Here is a 14,885-nt window from a genome sequence, read left to right as displayed (position 1 = left end):
CTTGTGTACTGGATACGCAGTCGTAGATGACCAAGACACCATAGAAGCGGAACCGCTAGGCCCACCTCACTCAGCCCAGGTTGCTGAACTGGTCGCCCTAACCAGAGCATGTGAATTGGCTAAGGGTAAGTCTGCCAATATCTACACCGATTCTAGATACGCCTTCGGGGTAGTCCATGATTTCGGAGCCCTATGGCGGCTCAGAAATTTCATGACGGCGGCTGGTACACCGATAGCGCATGCAGCTTATATAAAAAGGCTTCTAACAGCGATACAGGAACCCGACAGAGTGGCTGTTATCAAATGTAAAGCACATACATATAGCCAAGACCCAGTGTCACTTGGTAACAGCCGAGCAGACGAAGCCGCAAAGCTTGCAGCTGCTACCCCCACACGGACAGACACCACACAGTTGATGGTATTTAATACCATCAACACACAGAAGTTGTGTGAGATGCAGAATTTGTGTTCCACACAGGAAAGAGCAGTCTGGAAGGCAAAGGGATATGGCCAGGAGTCCTCAGGGCTCTGGACGGATGGACATGGTAAACCAGTGGCCCCCAGGGCATACCTTCCATGTCTGGCTGAAGCAGCTCACGGGCTGACTCATCTAGGCAAGGAGGGGATGTGCAAATTGGTAAGAGCATACTGGTGCGCCCCAGGATTCTCCTCTCATGCGGGTAAAAGAGCAATGTCATGCCTTACCTGTCTGAGAAAGAATATTGGAAAAGCAATACCTACAGAACCATCCCATATCCCACCTGCCGGCGGCCCTTTCCAAGTAATACAAATTGACTTCATTCAATTACCCCCATGTAGAAATTTGAAATATGTACTTGTCTGTATAGATGTTTTCTCGAATTGGGTCGAAGCTTTTCCAGCAGCTACAAATACCGCTATGTTTACAGCTAAGAAAATTGTGCAGGAATTTGTATGTAGATATGGTATCCCTAGAATCATTGAAAGTGATAGGGGTACCCATTTTACAGGTGATGTCTTTCAAGGAATGTGTAAGTTGATGGGAATTGATAGCAAGCTGCACACTCCGTACCGTCCACAGGCGAGTGCGAAGGTCGAAAGAGTGAACAGCACTATTAAAAATAAATTGAGTAAAGTAATGGCAGAGACAGGATTGACGTGGCCAGAAGCTTTACCCATTGTTTTGTATAGCATCAGAACCACTCCCAGGTCCCCTCTTAATCTGTCTCCTTTTGAAATCTTGTTTGGTCGACAACCGCATGTCATGATTAACCCTCAGGATGATTTGAAATGTAACAATGAAGTAACTGTAAAATACTTGATTAACATGAGTAAACAGTTGAGGAATCAAAATGATAATCTGAAGTTGGTGATTCCTGATTTACCAGGTAGTAATTGTCATGACATTGAACCTGGGGATTATGTAATGATACGAAATTTTCTACGCTCAGGTTGTCTTATTGATAGATGGGAAGGACCATACCAGGTCTTATTGACTAGCACCACAGCATTGAAGGTTGCTGAGAGAGAGACTTGGGTCCATTCATCCCACTGCAAGAAGGTTGCTGATCTCGAGAAGTCCCGTGATAAGGAACAGACGGTAGAGGTTGTATCACTGGAGTGTCTGTTCCAGGAGGACTGAGGCGGCACCTGAGCCTTGAAGATCGAAAGCAGCTGTCGACTCCCCTCTCCCCTTTATTGTTTTTCTCCACTTCCCAGCCCCTCTCCCTTAAAATTTCTTTTTCCCCCTTCTCATTCTTCTCTATTTTCTCCTCAAAGATGGACTTGCCCCAAGAGACTGTGATCCGGATTTTGATGTTAACCATGATGTTGACCAGAGCAGTCTGTTCCGGCGAGAGTACCATAGAGGTCGAGAGAGGTTCTGGAATGGGTTCCGATTATGATGATGGAGGCGTAGTTTTCCAAGATCAACCAAACCAACAAGCAAAGGCGAGTATCAGAAAACGATCCGATAGAAGAAATTGTGATGGATTGTTAGCTGAAGAAAATTGTATCTGTAGGCTCTGTGATAATCTGGTTGAAGATGGATGCATAAAGAAATGCCAATCTAGTTTTAATATCCATATGGACCGGCATCCATTGAGTGACTATCACTCTCTAGTGGGTAACGTGTTAAACCAAACAGATTGTTGGGTATGCTCTCAAGTACCTCAGGGTCACAGTAAATCAGGGCTAGTACCATTTCCTTTAACGTTAGGGGAGGTACTTGAGCTAAGTGGTGGGAGACCGGTGGACCGGAGGTTTAACATCTCCAGCCCTCCTAGTTTGAAGCTCCACCAATACCATGTGGATAGGTCCCTCTTATGTTTTAACATCTCCAATCCCAGAAAACCGGGAAATTGGGAAGTGTCATGGAGCAACCTTACCATGACCTTTTCACACAGAGCAGATAGAATGCCTACAGATACAGAGTTCGTACGCCACATAGCCAGTAGAGGAAAATCTTTCCGGTATCGATATACCTTAGGAAATAGGATTACTAGAGTTGGAGAGGTATCACCAGGATACTGTGCACATATCGTACAAACCGATACGTGCATTAGGCAGATGGAAGAATTAGGGTCAGGAGATTTCACCTGGAAGGTTTGTAACATGGTCATGTCCTTCTCCGTCCCATATGTTCTCCCCGATGATGCATATTTCATATGCGGGAGAAAGGCGTACAAGTGGCTTGCCCCAAACTCTGAAGGATTGTGTTATATTGGAAAAGTATTGCCTGAAGTGATGACTGTTACACATGACAAAATGAAGGACATACACCGTGGTGCCCAAGCTCCTTATACTCACACTCATTACGAGCACCGAGTTAAAAGACAACTGTCAGAAAGGTTAGAGCATCCGGCCTCTGATCTTATCCATGAATCCACCGGGATTCAGGTTCTGGTAGCGCTACATTTCACTCGTACCGCTCGAGGAGTGATGAATTATAGATACATTTCCGCACTCGCCAATTTGTTAGATAATATCACTGAAATGTATGATGACACGTTTAGATACACTGGAAGAGAACTTCAAGCTTACAAAACAGAACTAGTTCAGCATAGGATGGTTCTTAATTATCTTACAGCAGTAACAGGCGGATATTGTGTTACATTGGCAACACAGTACGGCATAAAGTGTTGCACGTATATCACAAATAGCACCGAGGATCCGGTAGAGGTCATAGACCAAAAGATGGACGATATTCTGCAATTAAAGTGGGAATTTCGTCGAAAACACAATCTCACCCTTGCTGCTGTAGGTAATGAGCTGACTGGTTGGGTGTCATGGTTGAACCCGCGAAATTGGTTCTCCGGTTTGGGAGACTGGGCTCAAGGAGTCATAATGGATGTTGGAAAGTTTCTACTATGTATCTTGGGTGTTGTTATATCGATTGGATTGATATTTAGATGCGGGCAGGCTTTAATGAGGTGCAAACAAAGTACAAAAGTGATGAGCTTGAGGAGTGAGGAAACCGTAATTAACCTGGATTTGATTTATGACCCAATGATAGAAACCAGAATGTGATGAAAATGCGATTATACGGTCCGTTTCTTTCACCTGTTTTTCTGCTTTTCTCCAAGATACAAAGACCCCCTTGGACGAGGAAGTTGACGAGACGCTATACAGACAACAGACAAGCACCAAAGAAGAAGATTTGACAACTTTAAATATGGACACTTGATGAACTTTGCCATGGATCCCCAGTTTCCCTAGTATTTTTAAACTCACGCTAGCCCAACATTTTTTGTAAATCTGATGGCTCAGACAAAGCTATTTGCTCATGCCCAAGGAGCAATACAGCGCAAAGAAGACGACTCTCAACAGATACCGAACACAACTTCAACAACAGATGTACATTTCCCTGACATAGAATATCATTGCATTTTTCGTAAGTGTTCTTTATCTTCATCTCTACAACCCCCAGGTAACGACACACATAGACGATAGGGAATACAGGCACAGATAGCAGCAACCACATACCTCCCCCATTCATGTATCATCAACTAAAATGTGCATCCCCATTTTGTTACAACCACAGCCGAAATGAGCTCGGTAGAGTTTGACAGCCCATCCACAGACCTGTACCACAGGACAAGAAGGAATTCAAATGTATACTTCGCAATACCTCGAAGCTTGATCTACCACACGTACGGCACGATGATACATGACCCTCCAAACATGGACTCATACACACATGCTTCTACTTTCTCACTAGGTCATACCCTCTTCACACCTACTCCACTCTTCTCCCCTACCCAACCATGGAAATCAATTAACCCCTGACTTACATTTTTCTCCTTAAATGTTTTGTGGCAGTTATTGTTGACTGCCAAAGGGTGGACTGTCAAAGTCAGAAAAATGTCTCAATGCACGTTGCCATATTTGCACCGCACACTGGTCCGCGCTGCGCGTGCGTACGCTCTCCCGTGGAGGCGCATACCCGCAATAGCGTACACTCGCAGGCGCGGTATGCGCATTTACGGTAGAGTTTACGTAGTCGTAGCGTGCGACTCATTCGTTACATATTTTCACAATTAATGTAGTTTATAGATCATGGTCCCTTTGATAGATTCTGAAAGTTTGGTTAAAATACAATGTCCCAGAGCTGAGGAATCCCTCTTTATATCGTACGAAGGGTCTAACAGGAATCATACAGCAGTGTTTGGTACCCATCGGAAGAGTATTTAATTAGCAATATTCCGGTGTTGGTTTGGAGCGTATTAATCGCTCGTGCGAATAGTTATGGACATAAGAAGTTTATGTCCATTTCTATTATTTACTCATACTCAGGTATGCGGCGGGAAACCCAGTTTCCCACCCACCTGAGCTGTTGGAAATCGTCACAGCCCACCTGTATGAATCACCCTATGACCTTTTGTTATGATGCAGGGCCGAATTCCTTCGGCCAATGGACAATGGGATTGTAGGACCATGAGATTGCATTGTGTGTGGGGTATAAATAGGCAGGCCGACCACATCCAGCTCTCACTCTCTCATCAACGGTTATCTGCTGATAGCCGGGAGCTGGATATCGAGGCGCAGGCGATCATACCCTTTGTGCGTAAGTTTCTCTCCGTAATCATTGTCTTTCTGTGAGCCAATTTCTCTCTCTCTCTCTATCTCTCTCTCTCTTCTTTTCTCTTATATCTCTCATAGTATTATAGTATTGTACTGTATTGCATTTAGGTCAGTGTAGTATTGTCTTTTTGTATTTATTGTTTAGTTCTGTGGTTAGGAAGTCCTTGTTATATTGTAGTGTATCATTTGTACTGTTATCCCCTTTTACAAGTATATTAGATATAATACAGTTAATAGGCTTTGGAACCTAAACCAGTATCTGTGTATTTTCTATAGTGTTAAGTGTTCACTTGAGCGTCGGTGACGCTCAAGCAGCTTTGTAGTTAGTCAGGTTACACAAGGTTGCATTTACACCCTGTACTCACATTAAGGTATTCAGTGTATTTCATTGGTATAAGGTTTTAACATAAAGGTATAGTGTTGTGAGCGTCTGCATCGCTGGTGACCTCCTCGTGGTCTCGAGCGTAAGCTACGCCATAGCGAATCATTCCCCTAGACATAGCCAATAACGTGTCCTGTGATCACTGGGCCGCGAGCGAACGTGACGCTTGAGCGTCTCGCCTACGGCTGAGCGATCGCTACGTCAATAGCGTACCATTACGGTACTTCTTAAGTAAACAGCGTACAGTGTTCTTAGCTTCATAAAGGGTTGTTTATACGACAAGGAATTTAGCATTGTCACCTGGTTGCTGGGTCACTGCAGCGGAGGCTCCAGTTTCTTCCTAAGGTCAGTCACACACACACCGCCCTTCCGGATCACGAGGCCGCTGATGAAGGGGAGCGTGGCCGTAGGGGGTGGACCGTGTGCGCACTGGCGTGGACACTGATTACTGGGCAGCCGCTCCACTAGCCACCAGGTACAGTTAAGGAGCACAGGTCTGGGAGTTTTACTCCTATATTAACCCAATTTTGTACTGCCCGCAGCGCATTGTGATAGGTAATAGGGCCTGATTCAGGTTGGAATGCAATCACAATAAGCGATCCAACTGCAAAAATTGCTAACAGCATACGCATGTGCCTGCATTTTCTGCGGCACCCCGCAGAGAATGCGATCGCCTCTGCCTGTCAATCGGGGCGGGGGGGGGGGAGAGGGGGGTCAGCAACACTCCATTTCCAAGTCAGGGATGGAGCGGTGCGGGGGCAAGGCTTCAAAATGGGGTCTGCAACGGAGGAGACACAGGGGGCGTGGTCACAGCGGCTGTATGACATCACATTCAGCCGCTGTGATCACAAAAATGGTGGCGGCTTCCTGCGCGCACATACAGTTTGCACCAGCAGGAGGCTACACCATTTTTTATGATCACGCTGAACTGCAGTGCGACTGCAATTACAGCATGGTCAAGAATGGAGGCGTCATGCTGGGTGGCCATGCCCTGTCACTGTGCAGGAGCCAGCACCGCACACACACTAGTCCCCGGGTGCAGCCCCCAACCCCCAGGACACCCGGAGCAACAAAATGTAGATTCAGGCCACCAGGCCACGCCCCTACCTATGAAACCATGCCTCCTTTTTACCATTGCGCTGCTTATCTGCGCGCACTGCATTACAATCTCCTTCGCCACCTCTCTGGGTGTCACCAGTGATAGTGACACCTCTGCCATGCTTGTAGCAGCTGGTCCTAAGATCTACGCCTCAAGCCCTGAGTGTTTGCCCTTGTGACTTGTTGATCATCATAGCGAAGCAGATGCTTACAGAAAACTGCAGGGGCTTAGATTGAAAATAAAAAAATTGATGGGTATAAGGTAGAGAGGAGCGGGTTCGGTTCTCCGAGAACCGAATTCCCGACGAACTCCATGTGGTTTACACTGGTCCGAGGCAGGCTCGGTTGTTCCCGCCTGACTCGGAAAACCTGAACAAGGGAAAATGTCATCATCCCGCTGTCGGATTCTCTCGAGATTCGGATTCCATATAAAGAGCTGCGCGTTGCCGCCATTTTTACTCGTGCATTGAAGAGAGAGCGGAGAGGACGTGGCTATGTTCTCTCAGTGGAAATCTCAATATCAGTGCTCAGTATCAGTGGTTACTTATTGCTGCTTAGTAATACTAGTAGTGTGTCTCTCCTGCTCAGTGTCAGTTCTCAGTAGTATCCTCATCAGTGCTCAGTATCACTGCTCATTGTCTTGTGCTGCATTGTGGTGCTCAGCATACTACAGTACATTACTAATAGTCCAGTGCTGCATCTTGCTGCTCAGTGTCAGTTCTAGTATCCTCATCAGTGCTCACTATCACTGCTCATTACATTGTGGTGTTCTGTATACTACAGTAACATAGTAATATAGTAACATATAGTAACATAGTTTTTGAGGTTGAATAGAGGCAAATTGCCCATCGTGTTCAACCTGTTTTAAGTTGTGATGATTCTACATACTTGCTGAATAATGTTTTATGACTAGTTAGCTACTATAACTCATGTTACCCCCGGATTAACCATGTTGATATTTTAAGTATTATAACCTTGGATAGCTTTTTCATTCAGAAATGTATCCATTCCTTTTTTAAATCCAATTACAGAGTCCGCCATTACCACCTTCCCTGGCAGGGAATTCCACATCCTGATTGCCCTAACAGTGAACATCATAATATCTCACCTGGCAGGTAAGTAGGAGTTGGGCTAGAGCTGTGGAGGATTGCTGCTCGGGCACCCCCTGTCAAGTGAAGGAGATCCAACTGAGGCAGCACAAGGGAACTCTCGAAAGAAGAACAAGGCTAGAGGAAGATCTGAGACAAAGAAATCTGACTTTTACCAGAGCTGACCAGAGGAAAGCACAAACGCAGTCCCCCACTACCACAAATAATGCAGTCGAGTTTCCCACATTTGGGGAAATCACAGGGGTCAGCATACCCAGAGTGCAATGAATGAACCTCACCCTGGGAGAACAATCTTCATGACCATGGTATCTCCTATGCAAAATAAGTATGATTTGGGATAGGGCTGGGGAGGGCCGCTGCTCAGGCACATCTCTGTCAAGTAAAGGAGATTCAACTGAGGCAACACAAGGGAACTCTCATCTGGGGACAACAACTGCAGGGAGAACACATATTTTCAGATGAACATGGGAGGGCAGAAGGCTGCCTAACACTGAAGCACCCCCAAACAACAAACCAAATGCAACTACTAGTGCAAGCATTCCTGGGGGAAGGCCTGCAGCAGATGGATTTGCATATGGTGATGTCATCCAAGCAGTGGGTCAAAGTTGGCTTCAACCCTCGTCTGCATATGAAAATAAAAAAGGGGTGTGCAGGGCATGGCGGCCTTTTGCGGCGCTTGGATGACCCCTAGTTTGCATTAAACACCTCCACCTTCCTTCGGTGTGGGGCTCATGTTGGCTATGCCCCAGCCCCTGAAGCATTCAAGCTGATTTCTTGCAGCAGCTGGGCACTGTAACAGCTCCAGAGCTGCTCTGAAAAGCAAGTAAAAGGGTGTGGGCCCTGCAGCACTACCTGTAGTTTGCATTGTGCGTTGGAAGGCACAAAGTAAGCAGACGGGAGAAGTCAGGATAGTGCACAAGGGCATAGAAGGGAGCGGCTCAAGAAAAGAGAAGTGGAAACAGACAGCAAACTAGGCTGGAGAGAGACCTGAGACAAAGAGATCTGAATTATACGAGAGCCGACCAGAGGAAACACAAATTATGTAATCAAGTGTCCCACATTTGGGGAAATCGTAGGAGCAGCACACCCAGAGTGCATTGGGTGAGCCTTGCCCTGGGAGAAGCACCTTCCTGATCATAGTATCTCACCTGGCAGGTAAGTAGGAGTTGGGCTAGAGCTGGGGAGGGTCGCTGTTCGGGCACCCCCCTGTCAAGTGAAGGAGATCCAACTGAGGCAGCACAAGGAAACTCTCGAAAAAAGAACAAGGCTAGAGGAAGATCTGAGACAAAGAAATCTGACTTTTACCAGAGCTGACCAGAGGAAAGCACAAACACAGTCCCCCACTACCACAAATAATGCAGTCGAGTTTCCCACATTTGGGGAAATGACAGGGGTCAGCATACCCAGAATGCAATGAATGAACCTCACCCTGGGAGAACAATCTTCATGACAATGGTATCTCCTATGCAAAATAAGTATGATTTGGGATAGGGCTGGGGAGGGCCGCTGCTCAGGCACATCTCTGTCAAGTAAAGGAGATTCAACTGAGGCAGCACAAGGGAACTCTCATCTGGGGACAACAACTGCAGGGAGAACACATATTTTCAGATGAACATGGGAGAGCAGAAGGCTGCCTAATACTGAAGCACCCCCAAACAACAAACCAAATGCAACAACTAGTACAAGCATTCCTGGGAAAAGGTCTGCAGAAGACGGATTTGCATACGGTGATGTCATCCAAGCAGTGGGCCAAAGTTGGCTGGAACCCTCATCTGCATATGAAAAGAGAAAAGGGGTATGCAGGGCATGGCGGCCTTTTGCGGCGCTTGGATGACCCTTAGTTCGCATTAAACACCTCCACCCTCCGTCGGTGTGGGGCTCATGTTGGCTATGCCCCAGCCCCTGAAGCATTCAAGCTGATTTCTTGCAGCAGCTGGGCACTGTAACAGCTCCAGAGCTGCTCTGTAAGGCAAGTAAAAGGGTGTTGGCCCTGCAGCACTACCTGTAGTTTGCATTGTGCGTTGGAAGGCACAAAGTAAGCAGACAGGAGAAGTCAGGAGAGTGCACAAGGGCAAGGGCAGGGGCTCAAGAAAAGAGAAGTGGAAACAGACAGCAAACTAGGCTGGAGAGAGACCTGAGACAAAGAGATCTGAATTATACGAGTAGCCGACCAGAGGAAACACAAATTATGTAGTCAAGTGTCCCACATTTGGGGAAATCGTAGGAGCAGCACACCCAGAGTGCAATGGGTGAGCCTTGCCCTGGGAGAAGCACCTTCCTGATCATAGTATCTCACCTGGCAGGTAAGTAGGAGTTGGGCTAGAGCTGGGGAGGGTCGCTGCTCGGGCACCCCCCTGTCAAGTGAAGGAAATCCAACTGAGGCAGCACAAGGAAACTCTCAAAAAAAGAACAAGGCTAGAGGAAGATCTGAGACAAAGAAATCTGACTTTTACCAGAGCTGACCAGAGGAAAGCACAAACACAGTCCCCCACTACCACAAATAATGCAGTCGAGTTTCCCACATTTGGGGAAATCACAGGGGTCAGCATACCCAGAATGCAATGAATGAACCTCACCCTGGAAGAACAATCTTCATGACCATGGTATCTCCTATGCAAAATAAGTATGATTTGGGATAGGGCTGGGGATGGCCGCTGCTCAGGCACATCTCTGTCAAGTAAAGGAGATTCAACTGAGGCAGCACAAGAGAACTCTCATCTGGGGACAACAACTGCAGGGAGAACACATATTTTCAGATGAACATGGGAGAGCAGAAGGCTGCCTAATACTGAAGCACCCCAAACAACAAACCAAATGCAACAACTAGTACAAGCATTCCTGGGGGAAGGTCTGCAGAAGACGTATTTGCATACGGTGATGTCATCCAAGCAGTGGGCCAAAGTTGGCTGGAACCCTCATCTGCATATGAAAAGAGAAAAGGGGTATGCAGGGCATGGCGGCCTTTTGCGGCGCTTGGATGACCCTTAGTTCGCATTAAACACCTCCACCCTCCGTCGGTGTGGGGCTCATGTTGGCTATGCCCCAGCCCCTGAAGCATTCAAGCTGATTTCTTGCAGCAGCTGGGCACTGTAACAGCTCCAGAGCTGCTCTGAAAGGCAAGTAAAAGGGTGTGGGCCCTGCAGCACTACCTGTAGTTTGCATTGTGCGTTGGAAGGCACAAAGTAAGCAGACAGGAGAAGTCAGGAGAGTGCACAAGGGCATAGAAGGCAGCGGCTCAAGAAAAGAGAAGTGGAAACAGACAGCAAACTAGGCTGGAGAGAGACCTGAGACAAAGAGATCTGAATTATACGAGAGCCGACCAGGGGAAACGCAAATTATGCAGTCAAGTTTCCCACATTTGGGGAAATCGCAGGAGCAGCACACCCAGAGTGCAATGGGTGAGCCTTGCCCTGGGAGAAGCACCTTCATGATCATAGTATCTCACCTGGCAGTTATGTAGGAGTTGGGCTAGAGCTGGGGAGGGTCGCTGCTCGGGTACCCCCCTGTCAAGTGAAGGAGATCAAACTGAGGCAGCACAATGGAACTCTCGAAAGAAGAACAAGGCTAGAGGAAGATCTGAGACAAAGAAATCTGACTTTTACCAGAGCTGACCAGAGGAAAACACAAACACAGTCCCCCACTACCACAAATAATGCAGTTGAGTTTCCCACATTTGGGGAAATCACAGGGGTCAGCATACCCAGAATGCAATGAATGAACCTCACCCTGGGAGAACAATCTTTATGACCATGGTATCTCCTATGCAAAATAAGTATGATTTGGGATAGGGCTGGGGAGGGCCGCTGCTCAGGCACATCTCTGTCAAGTAAAGTAGATTCAACTGAGGCAGCACAAGGGAACTCTCATCTGGGGACAACAACTGCCGGGAGAACACATATTTTCAGATGAACATGGGAGGGCAGAAGGCTGCCTAATACTGAAGCACCCCCAAACAACAAACCAAATGCAACAACTAGTACAAGCATTCCTGGGGGAAGGTCTGCAGAAGACGGATTTGCATACAGTGATGTCATCCAAGCAGTGGGCCAAAGTTGGCTGGAACCCTCATCTGCATATGAAAAGAGAAAAGGGGTATGCAGGGCATGGCGGCCTTTTGCGGCGCTTGGATGACCCTTAGTTCGCATTAAACACCCCCACCCTACTTCGGTGTGGGGCTCATGTTGGCCATGCCCCAGCCCCTGAAGCATTCAAGCTGATTTCTTGCAGCAGCTTGGCACTGTAACAGCTCCAGAGCTGCTCTGTAAGGCAAGTAAAAGGGTGTGGGCCCTGCAGCACTACCTGTAGTTTGCATTGTGCATCGGAAGGCACAAAGTAAGCAGACAGGAGGAGAAGTCAGGATAGTGCACAAGGGTATAGAAGGGAGGGGCTCAAGAAAAAAGAAGTGGAAACAGACAGCAAACTAGGCTGGAGAGAGACCTGAGACAAAGAGATCTGAATTATATGAGAGCCGACTAGGGGAAACACAAATTATGCAATCAAGTTTCCCATATTTGGGGAAATCGCAGGGGCAGCACACCCAGAGTGCAATGGGTGAGCCTTGCCCTGGGAGAAGCAACTTCATGGTCATAGTATCTCACCTGGCAGGTAAGTAGGAGTTGGGCTAGAGCTGGGGAGGGTCGCTGCTCGGGCACCCCCCTGTCAAGTGAAGGAGATCCAACTGAGGCAGCACAAGGGAACTCTTGAAAGAAGAACAAGGCTAGAGGAAGATCTGAGACAAAGAAATCTGACTTTTACCAGAGCTGACCAGAGGAAAGCACAAACACAGTCCCCCACTACCACAAATAATGCAGTTGAGTTTCCCACATTTGGGGAAATCACAGAGGTCAGCATACCCAGAACGCAATGAATGAACCTAACCCTGGGAGAACAATCTTCATGACCATGGTATCTCCTATGCAAAATAAGTATGATTTGGGATAGGGCTGGGGAGGGCCGCTGCTCAGGCACATCTCTGTCAAGTAAAGGAGATTCAACTGAGGCAGCACAAGGGAACTCTCATCTGGGGACAACAACTGCAGGGAGAACACATATTTTCAGATGAACATGGGAGGGCAGAAGGCTGCCTAATACTGAAGCACCCCCAAACAACAAACCAAATGCAACAACTAGTGCAAGCATTCCTGGGGGAAGGCCTGCCGCAGATGGATTTGCATATGGTGATGTCATCCAAGCAGTGGGTCAAAGTTGGCTTCAACCCTCGTCTGCATATGAAAAGAGAAAAGGGGCATGCAGGGCATGGCGGCCTTTTGCGGCGCTTGGCTGACCCCTAGTTTGCATTAAACACCTCCACCCTCCGTCGGTGTGGGGCTCATGTTGGCTATGCCCCAGCCCCTGAAGCATTCAAGCTGATTTCTTGCTGCAGCTGGGCACTGTAACAGCTCCAGAGCTGCTCTGTAAGGCAAGTAAAAGGGTGTGGGCCCTGCAGCACTACCTGTAGTTTGCATTGTGCGTTGGAAGGCACAAAGTAAGCAGACAGGAGAAGTCTGGAGAGTGCACAAGGGCATAGAAGGCAGCGGCTCAAGAAAAGAGAAGTGGAAACAGACAGCAAACTAGGCTGGAGAGAGACCTGAGACAAAGAGATCTGAATTATACGAGAGCCGACCAGGGGAAACACAAATTATGCAGTCAAGTTTCCCACAGGAGTATATAGGATATGACCCAGTGGTACCTGACGACATAGATACTAACAGCTATTTAATAACATTACGCTAGAAAGTGATTATTAGCAACATATATATCTATATAAACAACCCCGCCAGGGTTGTGCCTTCAAAAGTAATCACACACGGACACGCTTTTTAAACCTTTTTTTCACATCTCTTTATTCTTCTTATGCACATGTATGTTAGTTCTGTGATTTTAACCTTTATGTTTCACTGCAGTTTGGGATAATAATATTAATATTTATCCAATTTTAATACATACTTAATAAAGGTTATATTTTATGATTCATTCATTCTGTCCAGTGCGTCAACAGTGCAGATTTCTTCTTGTTTTTTCTCCCAAATTCTATAACAATGACAGTAAATGTTGTTTCTTTTCAAACAGAACTTTCTTGACCATGCTTCTTGCTTGAAAGATCTGGGAGCACATGGAAAACAGTACAAACCATGCAGTATCACAAGAGCCTTTATTTGATATTTCATGAAGATAGAGCAGAATTGAGGACACGTCAACTATTTCTGCCGAAGGTGGTTCATCTTTCCACATGGTGCCTTTGGCCACTGACACCTTCGTTGAGTCAAAGTCTCTGGCTGTGGTCAGAACTTTGAAAATTTATGTCACCAGAACGGTTCAGATTAGGAAAACAGAGGCTCTGTTTGTCCTGTATGCTCCCAACAGGATTGGGTGTCCTGCTTCCATGTAGACAATTATGCGCTGGATCTGTGGTAAGATTCAGCATGCTCATTCCACGGCAGGATTGCCGTTACTGAATTAGGTGAAGACCCATTCTACTAGAAAGGTGGGTTCATCCTGGGCAGCTGGTCGGGGAGTCTCGGCATTGCAACTTTGCCGAGCAGCTATTTAGTAAACACTTTTGCTAAGTTTTACAAGTTTTAGAGTAAAGGAGATTCAACTGAGGCAGCACAAGGGAACTCTCATCTGGGGACAACAACTGCAGTGAGAACACATATTTTCAGATGAACATGGGAGGGCAGAAGGCTGCCTAATACTGAAGCACCCCCAAACAACAAACCAAATGCAACAACTAGTACAAGCATTCCTGGGGGAAGGTCTGCAGAAGACGGATATGCATATAGTGATGTCATCCAAGCAGTGGGCCAAAGTTGGCTGGAACCCTCATCTGCATATGAAAAGAGAAAAGGGGTATGCAGGGCATGGCGGCCTTTTGCGGCGCTTGGATGACCCTTAGTTCGCATTAAACACCCCCACCCTCCTTCGGTGTGGGGCTCATGTTGGCCATGCCCCAGCCCCTGAAGCATTCAAGCTGATTTCTTGCAGCAGCTTGGCACTGTAACAGCTCCAGAGCTGCTCTGTAAGGCAAGTAAAAGGGTGTGGGCCCTGCAGCACTACCTGTAGTTTGCATTGTGCATTGGAAGGCACAAAGTAAGCAGACAGGAGGAGAAGTCAGGATAGTCCACAAGGGTATAGAAGGGAGGGGCTCAAGAAAAAAGAAGTGGAAACAGACAGCAAACTAGGCTGGAGAGAGACCTGAGACAAAGAGATCTGAATTATATGAGAGCCGACCAGGG

The 14,885-nt window shown here is 47.1% G+C and overlaps 8 non-coding genes and 1 pseudogene across 8 annotated transcripts; all 9 read right to left on the bottom strand.

Annotated features, from left to right (window-relative positions):
• Positions 1-7,815: 7,815 nt before the first annotated feature.
• On the bottom strand, positions 7,816-7,979 carry LOC135037002 (U1 spliceosomal RNA). Its single transcript, XR_010231618.1, has one exon. It is a non-coding gene; the product is annotated as a U1 spliceosomal RNA (small nuclear RNA).
• A 671-nt stretch (positions 7,980-8,650) lies between these two features.
• On the bottom strand, positions 8,651-8,813 carry LOC135036939 (U1 spliceosomal RNA). Its single transcript, XR_010231558.1, has one exon. It is a non-coding gene; the product is annotated as a U1 spliceosomal RNA (small nuclear RNA).
• Positions 8,814-8,965: 152 nt separating this feature from the next.
• LOC135037028 (U1 spliceosomal RNA) lies at positions 8,966-9,129 on the bottom strand. Its single transcript, XR_010231643.1, has one exon. It is a non-coding gene; the product is annotated as a U1 spliceosomal RNA (small nuclear RNA).
• Positions 9,130-9,797: 668 nt separating this feature from the next.
• Positions 9,798-9,961, bottom strand: LOC135036912 (U1 spliceosomal RNA). Its single transcript, XR_010231537.1, has one exon. It is a non-coding gene; the product is annotated as a U1 spliceosomal RNA (small nuclear RNA).
• A 152-nt stretch (positions 9,962-10,113) lies between these two features.
• LOC135037001 (U1 spliceosomal RNA) lies at positions 10,114-10,277 on the bottom strand. The gene has a single exon (XR_010231617.1). It is a non-coding gene; the product is annotated as a U1 spliceosomal RNA (small nuclear RNA).
• Positions 10,278-10,947: 670 nt separating this feature from the next.
• On the bottom strand, positions 10,948-11,110 carry LOC135036932 (U1 spliceosomal RNA). Its single transcript, XR_010231554.1, has one exon. It is a non-coding gene; the product is annotated as a U1 spliceosomal RNA (small nuclear RNA).
• Positions 11,111-11,262: 152 nt separating this feature from the next.
• Positions 11,263-11,426, bottom strand: LOC135036999 (U1 spliceosomal RNA). Its single transcript, XR_010231615.1, has one exon. It is a non-coding gene; the product is annotated as a U1 spliceosomal RNA (small nuclear RNA).
• Positions 11,427-12,128: 702 nt separating this feature from the next.
• LOC135036933 (U1 spliceosomal RNA) lies at positions 12,129-12,263 on the bottom strand (annotated as a pseudogene).
• Positions 12,264-12,415: 152 nt separating this feature from the next.
• LOC135037016 (U1 spliceosomal RNA) lies at positions 12,416-12,579 on the bottom strand. The gene has a single exon (XR_010231632.1). It is a non-coding gene; the product is annotated as a U1 spliceosomal RNA (small nuclear RNA).
• Positions 12,580-14,885: the final 2,306 nt, after the last annotated feature.

This window comes from Pseudophryne corroboree, unplaced genomic scaffold (assembly GCF_028390025.1).
Source record: "Pseudophryne corroboree isolate aPseCor3 unplaced genomic scaffold, aPseCor3.hap2 scaffold_663, whole genome shotgun sequence".
NCBI classification, from domain to species: domain Eukaryota; kingdom Metazoa; phylum Chordata; class Amphibia; order Anura; family Myobatrachidae; genus Pseudophryne; species Pseudophryne corroboree.
The sequence above is the reverse complement of the archived record's forward strand: the minus strand, read 5'-3'. Positions and strand labels throughout refer to the sequence as shown.